General features: G+C 41.9%; 1 long non-coding RNA gene and 1 pseudogene across 1 annotated transcript; one reads left to right on the forward strand and one right to left on the reverse strand.

The window, feature by feature from the left end:
- The first annotated feature begins 3,798 nt into the window (after nt 1-3,798).
- LOC130713532 (uncharacterized) lies at nt 3,799-6,960 on the forward strand. Its single transcript, XR_009010925.1, has 2 exons — nt 3,799-4,782; nt 5,047-6,960. It is a non-coding gene; the product is annotated as an uncharacterized LOC130713532 (long non-coding RNA).
- Nucleotides 6,961-9,445: 2,485 nt separating this feature from the next.
- LOC130712604 (uncharacterized) lies at nt 9,446-19,594 on the reverse strand (annotated as a pseudogene).
- Between the last annotated feature and the right edge of the window lie 1,681 nt (nt 19,595-21,275).

The raw sequence follows: 21,275 nt of genomic DNA on the forward strand, positions 1-21,275 counted from the left end.
CGGAAGCAGGACTTTAATAACAGAGTTCTCATAAAGTGAAAGAGACTCCAACATAATCCACAAGAAGAGAAGCAAAGCTGCTTCTCATACCTCTACTCCACCGCTTACAACTCGATCTCCAACTCGAGTAGCTATGCATCGGCGGAAGGATCTCCATCGCCTAATAGCGTTAAGCGCCCAAACAACAAGTAGCAAATAGAAAGGGTTAACTCCATGCAATTACCATGTATAAAAGAGAAAAATCATGCTGTTCGAATTTAATTACCTGGCATGGTAAATAACTAGCAACATAACTCAACTCATATATCAACAACTTAAACATAAATTGGACTCAGATAATAATAACCTCAACAATGTAACATCAAATCAGATATCAATAAACCAATACGAAAATCCAACAACATAGGGTCAGGTGTTAGTTCCCTATAATGCAACTATATGCTGCTAACAAAATGGATCGATCAATATCGTCTCTCAAGACGGGACAATGATAGGACACACCTCCTCATCGCCACTTATAACGTCATACATGACGGGACAATCATAGGACACACCTCCTAATCGCCACTTAACGTCACACAAGACGGGACAATCATAGGACACACCTCCTGATCGCCACTTAGCATCTCGCAAGATGGGACAATGATAGGACACACCTCCTCATCGCCACTTGACTCAAGCCCTATATGCCAAGTCAGACAATAACAAAGCCCACCCAAGGACCAATCCAAAGTAACCACATGTTTCATCCACTAGGAAGCAGTAACGACAGAAACCAGTAAACGGCCGAAGCCTCTCAGAAAACATTTTCCAAATTCAGCATAATAATCATAATCATCTGCCAATCAATATAAACATCTTCATCTCAAACACAGGCAGTGCGATAAAAGCATGCAAGACTCAAAGACGCTCTAAAACCGAGTTACCCTTACCTTCGTGAGTAGAAGTTGGGCATGGAAATTGCGAACCTAGAACAAAGAAAACACAATCATCAACACAAGCTTCACTAGGAGCAACACGATCTACTAATACTAATCGAAATCGTAAAGAAAGCCTCTAAAGCTTCAGAGTTCCTATTTAGGCACAAATTGACAACGGAGACTTCGTTCGCTAAAACGAGCATAACTCGAGCTACAGAACTCAGAATGACACGAAACCGGCGCCAAAATTTCGACAATTGAAAGAGCTACGCAATGGCTCAGGTCATAGAGACCCAAAAATTATTTTTGGACACGGTACCCAAGCAATTAGGTTTCGGCCACTATGGAAAATAGGGTTTTCGAACTTTTTCTTCGATCTAAATCAATTCACAAGGTAGTTTTAGGGTAAAACTAAGGCAAAGAAATTGTCGGAACAATTTTCGGACAATCGGGTCGAAATACGACTATCCAGGGGCATTTTGGTCCAAAATAAAGGCTCAAAACTTCAAAGTTATCAGTTCGGAAAACAAATTTGACAGCAACGATCCTCATGATATCCGTGACAACAAATCCTAAAGGCACGAAGTCAGATTAAGTCTTTTCGACAATAAAGTTTCGAAATGTGAGACAAAAAGAGTTTTGAGTCAATTTTTCAGATCCTGGACAACTGAATCGCAATCAGAGTTTACTGACAGAGGTTTTAGACTCAGGGGAACATAAGGAACATAACCCAAGCGAGAAATCAGAGAAATCGGACAATTTTAGAAAAAGCTCAAAACTGTGAGCACAGAAACGACTTCAGAAACGCAACAAAAACAGTAAACAGAGGTAGGATTCATGCTAGTTACCTCAATACCTAGAAGTAGGGACGAACTGCACGAAGATTGGTCAAGTTTTCGCGAAAAAACTTCTTCTCCCTTGCTCCCTAGAACTCGCGGCCTTGGAGGAAAGAAAATGGCAAGATTTTGCTTTTTCGCCTATTTATAGGCGGGCGAAATCGCGGAAAAAAGAAAATTTCGCGATTCCGATTTTTGCAGCACGATCACCAAGGAATTCTAAGAGAGATTCTGGCGTCAGAAATCCAGAACTCAAAACAAATATCTAGGATTTGGGAAAAACGATATCGGAAAACTCAAAAGCGGTGTCGGTTAATCTGCCCCGAAAAACTACTTTTTGCTGTGATGCTCAAACGACAAAACTTCCAACTGAAGAAAGATTGGAAACGTCGAAACAAGTCTGGCAGCGCGGACGGAAACTTCGTTAGAAGTCCCGAATAGAAAAAGTCTTCATCCATTGCTCGAAAATAGGGTTTCGAAGCAAAGAAATTAGCGTCGGCGGACATCCGAAAAGTGAAACCTATCGTGCGTACAGTCCAGAGTTCCGAAATGAAACGCTGGTCGAAGGAAAAATAAAGAAAATCTTTAAATTTTCCAAGGATTCGAAATCTCACTTAAAACGTTGCTCTAAAGCGAAATTAGCCTATTCTGGACACGCTTGCCATAAGGCGGGTGTGCAGACGACTCGCTCTAATTCCTAAAATGACTACGCAACATTCCTCAAGCAATTCCTGAACTTTCTTCTTCATTAATCTTTCTCAAATATCAAACTCCTGTCACGCTTACACTGATTCTACGCGTGAGTCGGAAATTAGCTTGTTCTGAAAATCCAGGTCTTACAGTAGAGCTCTGTGGGACACCTTCCAATGGCCGAGCAATGTTCATAGCAACCCCAAGATTCTTAGGTTGTTGCATCTCAATGCCAACCCTAAGCTCTTCCATTAACCCTGTTGTGAACAAGTCCTCTTGCTGGTGGTATTTTCGGTTTATCATTTTGGCCTGCAATGATTGGAATTGACGCTGGTACTCCTCACATGACAACATTCCTTGAAATGGCTCTAATCCTATTCTTATCCTTTCCTGCTCCACCAGACCAAACCATAATTGGGCCTTGCCCAAGAGATTAAAAGTCGCTAAACTCACCCGGTATTCCATTGCAGTTCTTTGGCTGCGGAAGAATCGTTTGCATAATTTATGTTAGCCTAATGGATTGTCTGAACTGTCATAAACAGGAATTCCATTTTAGAATACCTCGGTACCATCATTTTTCCAGCACCCCCGTTGTCACCTCTGTTGGTCCTTGGGAGTTTATAGTTGGAGATTTCCCTTAAAGGATGTTACTTAATGGTGGTCCAAGCCTCACATGACAACATTCCTTGAAACGACTCCACTACAATTCTTTTCCTTCCGGCTCCATCTGATGGAACCATAACTGGGCCAGACATAAGAGATTAAAGTCCCCCTCACTTGGTCTTCCTTAATAGTTCTTTGGTTGTGGAAGAATCGTTTGCATGGTTTAAGCTAAGCCCAACTGATCGTCGATGTTGTCATAAACTGGAAGTTCTATTTTAGAATATTTCCATACCATCGTTTTTCCAGCACCCTCGTTGCCGCGCCCACTAGTCCCCCGGGGCTTGTTATCCAAGCCAAGAACAACGATGGAGAGTTTGACATAAGCTCTTCAAGCGCTTGTGGATGATTCGTCATCTACTCCATGAAAGCATTAAGCTTTTCTGTTAATTTCTCTGAGTTGTTATGTTCCTTCAGTCTGGTCACATGTATAGACGTAAGAGGGTTCTTGCGACTAAGAATGAAGGAAGAAGCAGGCTCGTCCTTGACAAAACCTCTTTTTTTTTTTTGTTACAGTTCTTAAGAAAATTCGTTTGTTAATTTTATTCAATTTATCAATCCCCTTATATTCTTGGTAAATTCTATGGTACCTTGATTTTTTTATGGGTGTGGTACCCGAATTAGGTAATTTAATAGAGGGTTAAATATTCTTTTTGTCCTTGAACTATAGCGAAAATTTGGCTTCCGTCCCTCAATTAATTTTTTGATGGTTTCCGTCCCTTTACTTAGTAAACCGTTTGATTTTTGTCCTTTGACCATGTTGACCGCTGATGTGTGATGCCAGCGTGTAGGTGACTGCTGACGTGGCGGTAAATTAGCCAGTTCAACCGGTTTTTTCTTTTTCTTTAATTACATGAAGGAAAAACCTATTTTTTATTTTTACTTTAATTCATAATTTCTACCCCCAAGTCAATTTGGCTTCTTCACAAAGTCATAAGCAAACCTCCATATTCTTCTTCATCTTCTAGAGAGAAGAGGGAGACGTTCTTCATCTTCCAGTTCTGTCACCAGCACAACTCCAGCTTACAAAAAAAAAAAAAAAAAAACCAGCACAACTCCATAAAATGCAACCCAAATCAAACCCCAGAAGCAAGATGAAGATGAAGATCGATATAAAGACCCATAATCAGATCGGGAAGAATAAACGTGCCCCACGCATACGAGGTGGAAAGGTTCCTCATTTCTTTGATGTGGTCTCCGATTCGAAGAGAGGAGAGGAAGATCTCCAAGAACGTGTCTTCCTCTTTCAGAATAGAGACCGTCGGAAAGTTCACCGGTAATCGCCTCTCGTGGCGGCGCGCGGCGTAGGACAGCGGAGGAGTCACATTTTAATGGATCCTCTTCTCCTTATTATGGGGATCATCTCGGTGGTATCTATTTTCCCAAAAGGTGCAAGATATGGCCAAAAAAAGCCGTTGCAGGTCGGGTGGCTCGATGGAGTAAACCCAGATTGTGGCGGAGCTCGGTCCTGGAGGCTTCTGGGGTCTTCTTCTTCACCTAGATCGAAGTGAGGGTTTCAAATCTGGCCTTGTGCTCTATGGGTCGGTCACGTTCTTGGTGGAGGTGATGGGGTTTGTGAGGATGATGATGAAACAGTGATGAAGAAGGGTGGAGATGAAACGATGATGATGAAACAGTGATCATCCAAATTTCTGGTTCGTGGTGTGTTTTTTGAGGTATGTAATCCTAATTTTGTGTATTTTAGTTTTGGTTCTTGTATTTGATGTTTTTTTTTTTTTTTTTTTTGCAATAATCACAACGCATGGGGGTTGGGGGTGGTTTCATGCGTTTGTGTGCTGGGTTAATGGGTATAGATTGTTGTAATTTACTAAAGGAGCTGTGATAATTATTGTATAAGGCTGTGGTTTTTTTTTCCTTGCTTGGGTGGGGTGTACCTATATATTGGTACTGATGTATTAACTTTTGGTTTGGTGTTTCAGATATGAAGAAAATGCACTAGCATGGGGAATTTTTGGTCTGAATATTTGTTTTGTTGATTGTTCATGGAAAGTAGAGAAGAGAACTACAATGGCACTGCAAGAGACTTCTCCAAAAAAAGAGCTTATAGAGGACAACTAGTAGTATTCTAAGGGGTGGTGATGATAAGAGTTCGCATGAAGGTCAGGTAAAAATAAAATGCAACAACATAGGCAGGAATAAAAAAATCCAACATGGAATAAAAAATAGAAATTATCAACTTTTCCTTCATATAATTAAAAAAAACTGGTTAAACTGGCTAATTTACCGCTGTCGCAACCTGGGGTCGCAGCAAGACGGCGCGCTAAAACTTAATCAAAGTATCAGAAGAGTCGCCACTAATGTTTTTAGGGAGAAAATAAGAGAACCCAAATAATAGAAACAAAATCTAGATTCGGGAGTCGGTTACGTATAGGGCGTTAGCGCCCTACAACGTCCGTTAAGAAACGGTTACCTATGTCAATTATACAAAATTTCTTAGCTTTCTAAATCATTTATTTTACCCTTAAGAAAATGTCTTGTATTTTTTTTTTTAAAAAAGGAATATATACAAGTTGCTAGTGTGATGGAAAGATTATTCTACAAAGAAGAACAAAATTTAGATTTTTGTTTGGAGTGCCTGGCGGGAGTGACCCCTGGCCTACGTATTCTCTATCAACAGAGAAAATCAAGGCTGCGTAATTCTTGGGTAGAAAAACATGAGTTGGTTGTGATGTTTTTTAGTTTTATTCATTTGAGAAAAGATAATGATTTGTTTTATTTATTTATTTTTATTTGCAAAAAGGTTTAATCCTTCCATTTTATGATGAATTCTCAATAACATTGAAAACAATATTTTTAGATTTTCTTAAGCAAATAATCAGTTAGAGAGAAAACTAGTAATAATTGGTATTCATATTTTCACAACCAAAAGCAATCTAATCTATATATGGTACCAAAAGAGAAAAACTGAACCAAGCCATGATTCAAAAAGAAAGGTCCCATCAGATATTGTTTTTGATAGTGCACGGGCTCACAAAAAGGAAAAGGGGCATAGACCATATAAAAAGAAATCAAGAAGAAAGGAAAGAAAGAATGAGAAAAAAAAAGAAAGGGAAAGAAGATGGGCCTAGGCGCGTAGCATAATCAGATTAGGTTACTTTAGGTTTATTAAAAAAAGAGCAAGAGACATTAGGGGAAATAAACCCCATCCCTTTTTCCAACCAGTTAGCATTTTTCTTTTATACGTTCTCTTCTCCTCTGTTTCGTTCCTGTTTCTCTTCTTCTTCCTTTCTCTTTTTTTTTTTTGAAACCCTAGCCTACGCCGCCGGCCTTCTCTTGTGCGCGCGTGGCCATGGTGGCCGCAGCCATGGCAGGGTTCGACGAGGCCGATTAGGGCCACCGCAACACCAAAGTCACCGCCGAAAGGCGGCGGTACGGCGAGAGCCACTCAGATCTGAGAGAGGGGTCAAAACACTCAGATTCGTCATGTGTTGGTGATGATTTATGTGGAAGTGGAACTGATTGAGTGGGGAAAGAGGAGAATCAGAGCAGCAACACAACCACAACGCAAAAGCCACCACCTTTCGGCGATGCTCCGGCGAGGGTTAGTGAAGGTGATCCACAAACACACCGCCACAACTCCGAGCCACCATCCTCCGGCGGTGGCTCAGTGAGGGCGTGAAGGGCTTGGCCTCCCCCTTTCCTGCACTGCTGTTGTTTATCACTGTATTTTACCTTTTTTTTGTTTTGTTGGTTTAAGTATTACTTAGTTTTTTCAATCCCTCATGTATCTATTTTAGTCTAAGTTTCTTTATTACCTTAGGATGTAAAGATGTAACAGGAACAATACAAAGGTGAAAAGGAAATGAATTTACAGAGAAACAAATTCACATGTATTTGTGTGTGTGAAGCCTTAAGGAAGAAAGAAAAAGAAATACCTTAGTGAAACAAACAGACAAATCCAAAAGCTTTGTTCTCTTTCAGAAAGTTTCAGACCCTTTTCTTACGTTTTTTTTTTTTTTTGTGTCAATTCTTGGTCCCCTGGAAAGTAAAAAAAACTTTCTATTTATAGGGGGACCAGCTTACCCCAGAAGAGTCCGGACACACCCACTTGCTGATTATCTTTATCATTTTTTCTTCTTTTTTGGTCAGTTTTATCCTTTCCTTCTCATGGCGGATTGCATAAAATGGGCCAAAGCCCACTAATTAAACATACTCCCCTTTTTTTTTAACTTGGCAAACCCACTTTCTTTTTTAGCATTTTTGGTCGAAAAATGGGCCAAAGGCCCATTAACCAGACACTCTTTTTTAACTTGGCAAAGCCCCTTTTTCTTTTAATGTTGTTATATGGTTAAGAAATCAAAGATAAATTAACTCACTTGATCACTAATACTAAAGAGTTCACTCTAACTTTATATCCCTAATTAAGTTATTAATAATTTTTAAATTCAAACTATTAACCCGGACAAAAATGGGTATCCACAGCTGCCCCTCTTTACTTGTCTCTTACCATGGTAAGAGCTAAGTAAAGACGTGGATACAAGGCGTGAGGACTTTACTTACACTGATATAAAGCCGGGAAACCCGCAGTAGGTTAGAGAGCAAACCTAGAGCGCGCAAACAACCTCGAGCGTCGGACTAAGCACTAACTCGAGTTAAACAAAGACAACATAGGCATCGACATTCATATACCCGCCTAAGTAGAACAAAATTTAAACAGGCATCGACAAATAACACACCCGCCTGAGGCTAACAGATATCGACAAGAACATACCCACCTGAAGCCAACGAAAAGATTAAACAGGCATCGACAAAAACATACCCGCCTGGGACCAAAATAAACTAAACAGGTCTTGACAATAATGTACCCGCCTGAGGCCAACAGATAACGACAAAAGCATACCCATCTGAAGCCAACAAAAAGATTAAACAGGCATCGACAAAAACATACCAGCCTGGGACCAACAGGTATCGACAAAAACATACCCACCTGAGGCCAACGAAAAAATTAAACAGGCATCGACAAAAACATACCCGCCTGGGACCAACATAAACTAAACCGGCCTTGACAATAATGTACCCGCCTGAGGCCAACAGATATCGACAAAAGCATACCCATCTGAAGCCAACGAAAAGATTAAACAGGCATCGACAAAAACATACCAGCCTGGGACCAACATAAACTAAACATAACTTGACAATAATATACCCGTCTGAGGCCAACAGATATCGACAAAAGCATACCCATCTGAGGCCAACGAAAAAATTAAACAGGCATCGACAAAAACATACCCGCCTGGGACCAACATAAACTAAACCGGCCTTGACAATAATGTACCCGCCTGAGGCCAATGAAAAAAAAAAATTAAACATGCATCGACAAAAACATACCCGCCTGGGACCAACATAAACTAAACAGAACTTGACAATAATGTACCCGCCTGAGGCCAAGAGATATCGACAAAAGCATACCCATCTGAGGCCAACGAAAAAATTAAACAGGCATCGACAAAAACATACCCGCCTGGGACCAACATAAACTAAACCGGCCTTGACAATAATGTACCCGCATGAGGCCAACAGATATCGACAAAAGCATACTCATCTGAAGCCAACGAAAAGATTAAACATGCATCGACAAAAACATACCAGCCTGGGACCAACATAAACTAAACAGAACTTGACAATAATGTACCCGCCTGAGGCCAACAGATATCGACAAAAGCATACCCATCTGAGGCCAACGAAAAAACTAAACAGGCATCGACAAAAACATACCCGCCTGGAACCAACATAAACTAAACCGGCCTTGACAATAATGTACCCGCCTGAGGCCAATGAAAAAAAATTAAACAGGCATCGACAAAAACATACCCGCCTGGGACCAACAGGTATCGACAGAAATATACCCACCTGAGGCCAACATGATCCACAATAACAAGCAAATGCACAATTTAACATACAATGATGTTATGCATGCATGCATGCAGATGCAGTGCATTAGTGATTTTTTAAAATTTAATTTTTTCATTTCTTTTATCTTTGTCATTGGTATCCGTGCTAGACACCATTAAATTTTATTATCTTTATTTGGTGCTGATCCCCCATCCTTGCAGTTTCGAATATTGTGGGACACTTGGATCAACTTTCCTTAAGCACAACAGTGATTCCTCATGACTCTTGTGATATTTGCATCAGACGCTCTCTTCTTTATTCTTCTTCTCTTTTTTTTTTTAATATTCTTTAATCCCATGATCACATACACCCTTCTTCTGGACATGCCCCAAATGCTCGAGGCGAACAGAAAGCCTTTAATCAGGAATAAACTCACCCCTTAAAAAAATATATGTTCACCAAACAAATACAAGTTGAACAACAAACATTCATATGATATCCAAAGAAAGGGAGTTGTGTTTACAAGGATAATATTCATAATGGAAGAAAGAAGACAAAAGTTTGGAAAAGAAAAGGCTAGAAGCTGGTGACGCATGAACAAAGTAACGCCCTTTCAGTGCCAATGCCAGCCATTCATGCCCAAGACCTCAAAGCCTGTTAACCACTTGCAAACTTCCCCGCGTGAGGATCCGCTTCAAGGCAAAGACTCGCTTTTCCACTTCAATCACATTTTGCCCCATGCCTCAACATTAGTCTTTATTTCTTCAGCTTAACTTCGGTCACCTCAAAGTGGGCCGCTCTTTCGAGTTTTCGGCTCACGGGTTTGCTCTAATTTTTGCTTAGGTCGCCTTTTCAGGTTTTCAACCTAACAAGCTTTTTTTTTTCTTTTTTTTCATTTTTCATTTTTTTTCATTTTTTTTATATGTATTCTCATCTTTTTCTTTTTACTTTTCATTCATAGGCTGCAACTGATTGTTCAACCTGTCTGGCCGGCTCTAAGCGTAATACTTCTTGACCGAATCGGAATTAACAGGATGCGGGAGTTCATCGCCATCCATATTAGTAAGAATTAAGGCACCTCCTGAGAATGCCTTCTTCACAACATAAGGACCTTCATAATTCGGAGTCCACTTTCCTCGTGTATCCTTATGAATTGGTAGAATCTTTTTAAGCACCAAGTCCCCTTCTTGAAGTTCCCGCGGGCGTACTCTCTTGTCAAAGGCCTTTTTCATCTGTTTCTGGTATAACTGACCATGGTACAACGCATTCAACCTTTTTCCTTCAATAAGATTCAGCTGTTCAAAGCGAGCTTGGATCCATTCAGCCTCTTCTAACTCGGCTTCTTTTATCACTCTCAATGATGGGATCTCTGTAACACCCTCTAAACCCCGCATAATAAAATATCATAAATCAGAGTAAAATGCATAACACAGAGGGTGTCACACTTATTCTCCAGAAACATAAATCAAAACACCTGTCATGCTCATAATAAATATATAAATTTTCCAACTTTAATGTCGCAACATCATATGCATAGCACAGCGGATTTATTTCAACTCCAAAATTTAACATAAAGAGAGTTCATAGGTAACTCTTAACATCAAGGTATAAAACTAAACGTTTCCCGGTGTTACATAACAGAGCACGACTCCCCTAACTAAACCGTAAATGAAAGACTAGCTCCTCCAACTAACCCTCGCGAGAAGCTCCACTATCTTCGGTACCTGAGCGATGTCGCATAGAACATCATTCCAACAGAAGGGTGAGAACTCATATCATATGGATAAGCATAATAATAAATAATGTAAAAGCTTATCTATGCTCCACATAAATTACTCACATTCACTAACAAATAATAAATTATGTAATTTTAACATAATTAATCAAGTTCACAGTTATGGCAAATACTCCATAAATTATAGCTCAATTAGAACATATATAATAGTCTCTAATTACCACCACATCAAATCTCTCCAAAAATATCACCATAACACATATGACTCAAGTGAGACCCGTGCAAATGCCTTTGGTACCAAAGTTGTTATCCTTAGCGGTATCACCGCGTCCACTCCAGACAGATAACCACCAATAAAGCCCTCGCTCTAGGCTTCAAAACCACTCCAGTTTTGGGACAAGTCACTAGCCTCCACGAGAACTAGCAAACATTGCCTCTTGACAACTATGCAGTGTATTGTGCAAAACTCAACTAACATATGCATATTCAGACCATCTCCAAGTCCTAATTATTTTAGCATATTCATCACCAGTTGCACAAAACACATATTACATGTTATCAATTATACAACTTGCAATCACAACAACTTAGCATCTCAAACATAACATCAATTCAGAAACAACATCATATAATGATTATTAAAAATAGATGTAAATTAAATATAATTCATATATAACAGGTTCTGCAACTATTTCCTAAAGACTGGATTTCTCTCTAAATTTTTCCAAAAACTCGCGACATGCTCATGCTCGCCATCTCGCGACATCTCACTGCACAACTCGCCATGTCGCGACATCTCACGACATCTCCCTACGCAACTCGCCATGTCGCTGAATAACTCGCCATGTCGCGACATCTCACGACATCTCCCTATGCAACTCGCCATGTCGCGACATCTTGCGACATCTTCCTGCGCAACTCGCCATGTGCGCGCACCACACATCTAATGAACTATTAAAAAGATGTAAATTATCAAATATACTCACAAAAATCTAATATTTTTATCATGGTTCCGTATACACGTTTTGTAAACCTCTATAAAGTTTCAAGTCACAATTCAAAGTACAAAAATCAGGAAAAATCGTACACTAACCGCAGTTCGTAAGAAACTGGACAGCTTAACCTATACTCACTAAAATACACATAACTCGAGCTACAGACGTCGGAATGACGTGAAACCAGTGGCAAAAGTTTCGTAACAGAAAAAGCTACAACTTTTATGAAGACTACTTCTTCAAATTCGGCCATTAACATAGCACGAAAAAGGGTACAAGAGAACGTAAATTTCTGCGCATCATGCAAGCCTATCATCTACCCCCAAAATCATCTAAAAGCCAAACCCTAACTATTTCAATTTGAGAATTTTTGCAACCTAGGGTTCCTAAATCATGCTTTCTATCATTATCCACTATCATACCAATCCATAAAACATGAATTCAAACCCTTACCTCTTGTAGATCAGTTCTAAGTTTTCTCCTCTTTTCTCCTCTCCTTCTCTGCTTTCACGTGTTTCTTGTTCTGCTTCTCTTCTAATCCTTATTTTTTTTCTTTTCTTTCTTTCTACTTCACTCCTAACCCTTAAATAGCCATACAATGGGCCCCACTCTCAATTACTCACACTAAACCCTAAAACCTTATTTATCTATATCACATAATCACTTAATTATCTAATAAAATCACTTAATTACCATATACCATAATACTAATTAAAATAAAATAATAAATAACCTAATAACATAAAATGGGGTGTTACAATCTCTACTTCAAATGGGAGGACCGCCTCCATACCATACACCAAGGAAAAGGGGGTAGCACCAGTGGAAGTTCGCACAGAAGTGCGGTAGCCATGCAAGGCGAAAGGGAGCATATCTTCTTGATGTTCTTATTAGCCGCCTCGACCGCCCCATTCATCTTTGGACGATACAGAGTCAAGTTATTGTGCTGGATTTTGAAATCGTTACACAACTCTTCCATCATCTTGTTGTTCAGGTTAGTTCCATTATCTGTGATAATCTTGCTTGGAAGACCATATCGACAAATCAGCTCCTTTTTAATGAATCTCACTACCACATTCTTTGTCACACTTGCATAAGACGAGGCTTCTACCCATTTGGCGAAATAGTCAGTCGCCACCAAGATGAAGCGATGCCCATTTGATGCCTTTGGTTCGATGGGTCCGATCACATCTATTCCCCACATTGAGAATGGCCAAGGTGTCGTCATAACATTCAGAGACACTGGGGAAGCATTGATATTATCAGCGTACACCTGACACTTGTAGCATTTCTTTACGTGATTACAACAATCTGTTTCCATGGTGAGCCAGTAATATCCTGCTCTTAAGATTTTATTTGCCATTGTATGCCCATTCATATGGGTCCCAAAGGAACCTTCATGGATTTCGTCGATGATTCTTTGTGCTTCAGTTGCATCCACACATCGGAGGAGTACGAGATCCAAGTTTTTCTTATAGAGGACATCCCCGTTCAGAAAGAAACTGGTGGCCAGTCTCCTCAGGGTCCTTTTATCATTTTCAGTAGCATCTGATGGGTACTCTTTGCACTTGATGTACTTCTTGATGTCATGATACCATGGTTTCCCGTCAGGCTCCCCTTCCACAACTTGGCAATATGCAGGTTTATCATGATTTTGAGTTTTTATGAGAGGCATCTCACTATCCTGGCTGACTTCAAACATTGATGACAAAGTTGCCAAAGCATCTGCCAACTGATTATCTTCTCGAGGGATGTGGTGAAGGTTAACCTCATCAAATTCCTCCATCAACTCTCTAATGTAGGATTGGTAAGGGATTAACTTTGCATCTCGCGTTTCCCACTCCCCTTTCAACTGGTGGATTACTAATGCTGAATCCCCATACACCTCCAAGTTTCTTACTTTGGTCTCCAGGGCTGCTTGCAATCCCATTGCACACGCTTCATACTCTGCTATGTTATTTGTACAGTCAAAGCATAACCTGGCCGTGATTGGAATATATTGTTTTTCCGGAGAAATCAATACAGCTCCTATCCCATGTCCAAGCATGTTTGATGCCCCATAAAAAAAGAGGACCCATTTGCCGTCTCTTGAAGTTTCTCCTTCTTCAAATAATACCATTATATCCTCATCTGGGAATTCACATTGCATCGACTGGTAATCGTTCAAAGGTTGATGTGCCAGGAAATCTGCGAGTGCACTACCTTTTACGGACTTCTGAGTTACATACAGAATGTCGTATTCTGATAGGAGCATTTGCCATCTTGCAATCCGTCCAGTGAGAGCAGGCTTTTCAAATATGTATTTAATTGGATCCATTTTGGAGACCAGCCAAGTCGTGTGACTCAACATATACTGTCTCAATCGCCGAGCGGCCCAAGCCAAAGCACAACAAGTTCGTTCTAACAATGAGTACCTGGCTTCACAGTTAGTGAACTTTTTACTCAAATAGTAGATGGCTTGTTCCTTCCTTCCAGACTCATCATGTTGCCCCAGGACACACCCCATGGACCCATCCAGGATTGTCAGATATATTATACGTGGTCGCCCTGGAACGGGAGGCACCAATACAGGAGAATTCTGCAAATACTGTTTGATCTTTTCAAAAGCATGCTGACAATCATCATTCCACTCCATCGATTGATTCTTACGCAGCAATTTAAAGATGGGCTCACATGTGGCAGTGAGCTGGGATATGAACCTGGCAATGTAATTCAGCCTCCCTAAGAAGCCACGAACCTCTTTTTCTGTACGTGGGGCTGGCATCTCCTGGATTGCTCGCACTTTGTCTGGATCAACTTCTATTCCTTTCTGGCTCACTATGAATCCCAACATCTTTCCAGACTTCACCCCAAATGTGCATTTTGCTGGGTTCAACCGGAGCTTAAACTTCCTCAGTCGTTCAAACAACTTCTGCAGATTTTCTATGTCCTCTTCTTCAGTTGTTGACTTTGCAATAATGTCATCCACATAAACTTCAATCTCTTTGTGCATCAAGTCATGAAACAAGGTGACCATTGCCCTTTGATAGGTTGCCCCAGCATTTTTCAAACCAAACGACATCACCTTATAACAGAAGGTTCCCCACAACGTGATGAATGTCGTTTTTTCCATGTCTTCAGAGGCCATTCGAATCTGATTGTAACCCGAGAAACCATCCATGAATGAGAAGAACGAATGGTGAGCAGTGTTATCTACCAACACATCAATGTGAGGCAGGGGGAAATCGTCTTTGGGGCTGGCTCGATTCAAATCCCTATAATCCACACACATACGAACTTGGCCATTTTTCTTGGGGACTGGGACAATGTTTGCAACCCATTGGGGATACTTCGAGACAGCCAAGAACCCTGCATCAAATTGTTTTTTAACTTCTTCTCTTATTTTCAGTGACATCTCAGGCTTCATGCGCCTCAACTTTTGCTTGACCGGTGAGCATTCAGGCTTTAGGGGCAACTTGTGTACCACGATTTCAGGGTCGAGCCCAGGCATGTCCTGGTAGGACCATGCAAAGACATCAACATATTCAAAGAGTAATGAAACCAGTTTGCCACGCGCATCTCCCTTTATACAAGTGTCAATCTTGACCTCTTTTTTGTTCTCCTCAGACCCCAAATTGATCACTTCCATTGGCTCCTCATGCGGCTCGATTTTTCTGTCCTCTTCATCCACGAGCCTCAAGAGATCGGGGGAGGGCTCCCACTCATCTTCCTCAACTTCATCAGCTTGATTAACGGGACGATCAAAATCATGGGATAAAGGGCTAGCACTGTCACTGTCAAGAGAATCACTTTCGTACCTGCAATGTCGGGAAATGAAAGAAAGAAAGAGAAGAAGGGAAATTAATAGAAGGAATCTATGGATGGGCATGGGGTACAAAGATTAAACATACTTGGAAATTCAAAATGCATTTTATTGATAACACATAGATATTTTAAAAGGGTGAGCCCTAATACAAAGGTCTATCCTAAAGCCTTGGGCAGAGCAATAGGAGTGGCACTACAAATTACTTTGAATCGGGGCTAAGGACCACGGGAAGCTCAAGAATTTCCCAGTTGTCGAGTTCTGAGTCGGACTCACAGGGAAGAACAAGATCAACACGCTCATCTCCAGGTGCTTCTTCTGCAGCCATGGCGACCTGGCTTAAAAAGGCGAATCCAGCGCTCTGAAAGCTTTTACGGATGTCACAAATAGGGATCCCTTGAGCTTAGGCTTCTCGACCCTCTCGCTTGGCAGCCTTCTTCTCTTTCCTTTCATCCGCAATCCTTTTTTTATCGGCGGGCGTGGGTACATACCCAAGTCCAGAACGGTCTTTGTTGATTGGGATTTCCACCAGATTGGTTCTGCCTTGGCCTTCCTTTCCCAATCCGCAACCGTATTGGTAACCCTTTTCTATCATCATCTTAGCAGCAGGTGATGCCCCAGATAATTCGGTCCTCAGAATCGGTGCTTTTTCCTTCACATAGGTAGCATTAGCTATCTCTAAGGATTGGAAAGAAGCCTCCACAGCTCCCTCAGCAGCCTCTATATAAGGGGTTGTTATTGGCTTGCTTATCAACATGTCTTCCTCAGCGGACACTATGACAAGTTTATCATCAACTATGAACTTGATCTTTTGGTGAAAGGTGGATGGTAAGGCCTTTGCAGGATGCATCCAAGGCCTTCCCAAGAGACAGCTATATGCCGGCACCATATCCATCACTTGGAAAGTCATAATGAAGGTTACTGGCCCGACCAAAACTGGCAAATCAATCTCTCCCAACACTTCTCTGCTCGTACCATCGAAAGCCTTCACGACCATAGGACTAGGCCTCATTTGCAGTCTTCCAGCTGGTAGTCTATCAAATGTCGGCTTTGGCAGCACATTAACGGATGATCCATTATCAACAAGAGCTTTTGCCATAATATGATCCATGCATTTGAGAGAAATGTACAAAGCTTTGTTGTGTGTAATGCCTTCAGGGGGAATCTCAGCGTCAGAGTACGCCAAGAAATTATTAGCTGTGATATTACCAACGATTCCTTCAAACCTACCCACCGAGATGTCTTGGGTTACATGCGCCTCATTCAAGACCTTCAACAATGCTTTTCTATGGGGATCTGAATTCATCAAGAGGGCCAACAGAGAAATCTTCGCCGGAATGCGATTCAACTGGTCCACCACTGCATACTCACTTTGCTTTATGAATTTCAGGAATTCACACACCTCCTCATTGGACACAGGTTTTGATTCTTGTGCCATCTCCTTGATCTTTTCATTAGCAGCCTCTCCACCCGCTTTCTCTTTTCCTTTTTCGCTCAACGGTGCTTCTTTAGGTTTGTCTTTGTCATCTTCTGGTCGGCCATAGATCCGCCCACTACGGGTCATCCTCCCGATCCCAGAAATGTTGGTAACAACTAGAGTATCAGGACCACTAATCTTTAGCTGGGAGTTATTCGGATAAACCTCTAGGTCGTACTTCCACGGCACTGCCCCATTGTCCTTATACGGAAAAGGAGTTGGCATGCGTATCATAAGTGGAGTTGGTATTGCGGGGGTGCTGACAGGGGCACTTTTCACATACCGGATATCCAAGGGCTTTCGAAATGGGGGTGCTTGCCCATCAATCACGCATACATCACCGTTGTGTACTGCACGACAAATCTGTACCAGTTTCTCATCCATTAGGTTTTGGAGAATCAGTTTAAACTCTTCACAATCCTGGATCAAGTGATGCGACCCGGGGTGGAGACCACACATCTCCTTCTTATCTAGACTCCCGCTTATCATGCCGTACTTGCACATATCAACGAAGATCACACCCAAGGGAGTCTTCACTTCATCTACTTTTTCCACAATTTCTTGATCGAGACTTTCTTCAATCGCATTGGTAGACTGCTCCCCATGATTCGGGAGAGGTTTTTTCTTGATGTTTGGATCTGCCTTTTCTGTGAAGGTCAGCCATTTAGCATCAATCAGAGCTTGCACCTTGTGTTTTAGTGGCCAACAGTTTTCAGTAGAGTGACCTATCGCACCCGCATGGTAGTCACACTTAGCATTTGGGTCGTACCATTTCGGATATGGGGGTTCAACGGGCCTCAGTGGCGTAGGAACAACCAATGAATTACTGATGAGGTGTGATAGTAGCTCTGAGTATGTCTTGGGGATTGGGTCGAAACGTCTCCTTTCTCCGCTCCTCTGGTTTGTATTAGACCAAGAACCTTGATTTGGTCTAAAATTCTGCCTAGGATGTGCAGGAGCTGAGGGCGGTGCTTGAGTCGTAGAGGGTGGAATGTTGGCCACCGTCTGGTACTGTGGCTGTGCGCGGGGTGAGTAATGGACATTGTTAGCTTGCTTGTCCTGCCCTTCAAAACCTACAACATGTGCTTCACCTTCTTTCTTCCTTCCGCCATTGTAGGTAGGTTTCCTCGTACTCGGGACTCCACCCGAGGCTTGAGCAATTCTCCCGGTACGCATTCCACTTTCTATTCTTTCCCCAACGGTCACCATATCTGCAAAATTGGAAGAGACGCTTCCAACCATATGATCGTAAAATGGGGGCTGAAGGGTTTCGACGAACATAGTTATCATCTCCTTATCAGTCACTAGAGGGTATACTTGAGCTGCTATCTCCCTCCATCTCTGGGCATACTCTTTAAATGTCTCATTCCCTTTTTTCAGCATATTCTGAAGATGTATCCGATCAGGGGCCATATCCAAGTTGAACTTGTATTGCTTCAGGAACGCATCGGCGAGATCCTTCCAAGAGCGAATGTGACTTCGTTCTAACTGTGTATACCAACTTGATGCTGCCCCAGAGAGACTATCTTTGAAAAAATGGATTAGTAATTTGTTGTCATGCGCATAGGATGCCATTTTTCTGCAATACATTGTTAGATGATTCTTTGGGCAAGTGGTCCCTTTGTATCTATCGAACTCAGGTACCCTGAACCTTGGAGGAATGACGATATCCGGGACTAAGCACAAGTCTGCTGCATTCATGACCCCATAATTGTTTCCCTCAACAGCTCGTAACCTTTCTTCTATCATTGCAAATTGTCCTTTCGACGCGTCCTTGGTTAGTCCCGTAAGAGCCTCCTGCACAACAGTTTGAACATGCGGTGCATGGGCATGAACAGAGGGAGGAGGTACGGGATTTTCCAGGGATGCTTGCAAATGAAGTGTAGTTTGTGGTTGCCTATGAGCGGGTGTGGCATGGTGAGGATGTGACACAGGAGCAGTGGTCATGACTGTAGATCCTTCCAGAGTAGTGTAGGCGTGATCTTGTGGCTGGGTGATACTCTGCAGGTTTGCAGTGGGGTTTCCAGAGTTTGTACCAATTTCAGACACAAATCCCAAGAGCGGGTTTGGATCAGCTGTAGACGTATAGTTCTTAGGGATGCCATAGAACGACATAAATGATTGTGACGCTGCTTGCGAAGAGACATTGGAGTTATGTGGGAGCACGGAACGAAACATCACCCCTTGGGGAGTAATGATCAGAGGTTGAGGCTCGAAGCCAGGTGGGTAAGCTGAAGTGGTCACATGATCTTCAACGCCACTCGAAGGGATCCCTTCTGTGCTTTCTCTTCTTCCGAGTGCCTGCACAGCTTCTAAGATTTTTTCCATTTGCTCCTTCATCTGGTTCACTTCACTCCTCAGCTCTTCTTGAGATTGCTCAAGTCCCTCCATAAGTCTGGTTTGGAGACGAGTCCTGTAAGGATGATGGGGATACAGCTTGCCTGTATTTTATAACAAACTCTTTTATAAGTGATTACTTATTATATCATTCCTTTTGATTTATTAACAAAACGACACTCATTTCATTGATTTTGATGTTTTTTTAAAGTTTTCCCTTATTATTATTCCCTTTTTTAGGGTGAATCCTTTAAACGTCGATGTCTTGGTAGCGCGGAGACAGACCCATGTTCGATCAATAGAGTAGCGTACTCATAAGACCGTAACATGGTTGGCAATCATCCAAGGGAGGGTGAACATTTATCCACAATGGATGATGCCTTGAGAATACTAGCAAAATCTTGTCAAACAAATAGCAATTGCAAACCAAACACTTCATTAAAAAGATGTCTGATACATTAGGCTTCATCTATTACATAGATACAAAAAACCTAGTAGATGACCCTCTTCAGCTCTATTTCCCTTTCAACTCTTCAAGGCTTCATTCATTACATAGATACAAAAAACTAAGTAGATGTCTCTCTTCAGCTCTATTTCTCTTTCAACTCTTCAAGGCTTCATTCATTACATAGATACAAAAAACTTAGTAGATGTCTCTCTTCAGCTCTATTTCTCTGTCAACTCTTCAACTTTTCCTTACTCTTCATTCCTTGCCCTATTGAGCCCCTGAACAATGCTGCCGCAGTAGTCAACCAGCCCAGTAGTGCCGGGTGGGAAGACCCTGAATGGATTGGTGCGATCTTTCTCTGCTTCCTCCCAGTGGTCCCTCAACACTACAGCTTGCTCATTAAGACCTCTTATGACTGTCTGGAATGCCCACCATGCTAACTTTGCTTCATCATTTTTTTGATCATGGAGATTTTGCCAGTAAAGAGCCTTTGTCTCCTTTTCCGTCACTTTCTGCTCCAAGGCTATAGCACCCTCCACCATGACATCGTACATACCTTGAATTCTGGAAACTTCTTCATGGGCTTGGCCACAATTGGAGTTTGTGGCATTCAGCATGCCGTCGAGAAGATCATATGCATTTTCCAACTCACGGCGTGTTGCCTTTTCAATGCCAATTTCATTTTGGAGCATGTCGATTACTAGTTTATCTCGGCGGCTTTCCTCTTGCATTTTTCCTCGCGTTTGCTTCTCCATCAGAAATCTTTCCTCCCATTGGCTCAGACGCTTTTTCAGACTTTCATTCTCCCAAGTCAGTTTCTGCATACGTGCTTCCACACTATCTCTTCCCTTGGGATTCATGACAGCTTTCCCTTTCCTAGCTCTTGCAATCTCTTCTTCATGGTCCCTTATCAAATTGTTCATGTTCGTCTTTAATGCTTCATACTTTCTTTTCTGATAACTTGTTTCCTCATCAGCATCATTTTTCTATTCAAGTACCTCTTCAACATGGGCATTTAGCTTCTCTAACTGTTCCACCATTTCGGCTATTTTTCTTGGCTCCATCCCCTTTGTTTGCACCAAACGGGGAGCTCTACCCCTGGCTCTTATCGCCACTCGCCAAGCTGTGTATCCAGAGGTTTCTGACACTATGAATTTGCCAGGTTCCTCACTCCCCAAACACACTATTCTCCCCCAAGCGTTTCGAACATGGAGAGATAATGCTCCGGCCTCACTTTCCTTTGCATACCAGAAGTGGTAACCACCTAGTTGTTCTTCGAATGATGTCCCTTGTGTCCGTCCCAACTGTCTCAGAACAAGCGCAGGCGAGTAAGCTATGCACCCCCGCGGTCCCATCAGAGGCACATTAGGAAAATATCCCCGCGTCTGAAGATAGCATCTCCTCTAGAATTACGGAACCAGGGACAGACCCACTTGAAGCCTTCTTCGCCAGCTCTATCAAATTCCGCCCTCCACACATCTTGACTTCTCGGGTGCATGCAGACTCCTTCGAAGCTTCGCAA

Source organism: Lotus japonicus, chromosome 4 (assembly GCF_012489685.1).
Source record: "Lotus japonicus ecotype B-129 chromosome 4, LjGifu_v1.2".
NCBI classification, from domain to species: Eukaryota; Viridiplantae; Streptophyta; class Magnoliopsida; order Fabales; family Fabaceae; genus Lotus; species Lotus japonicus.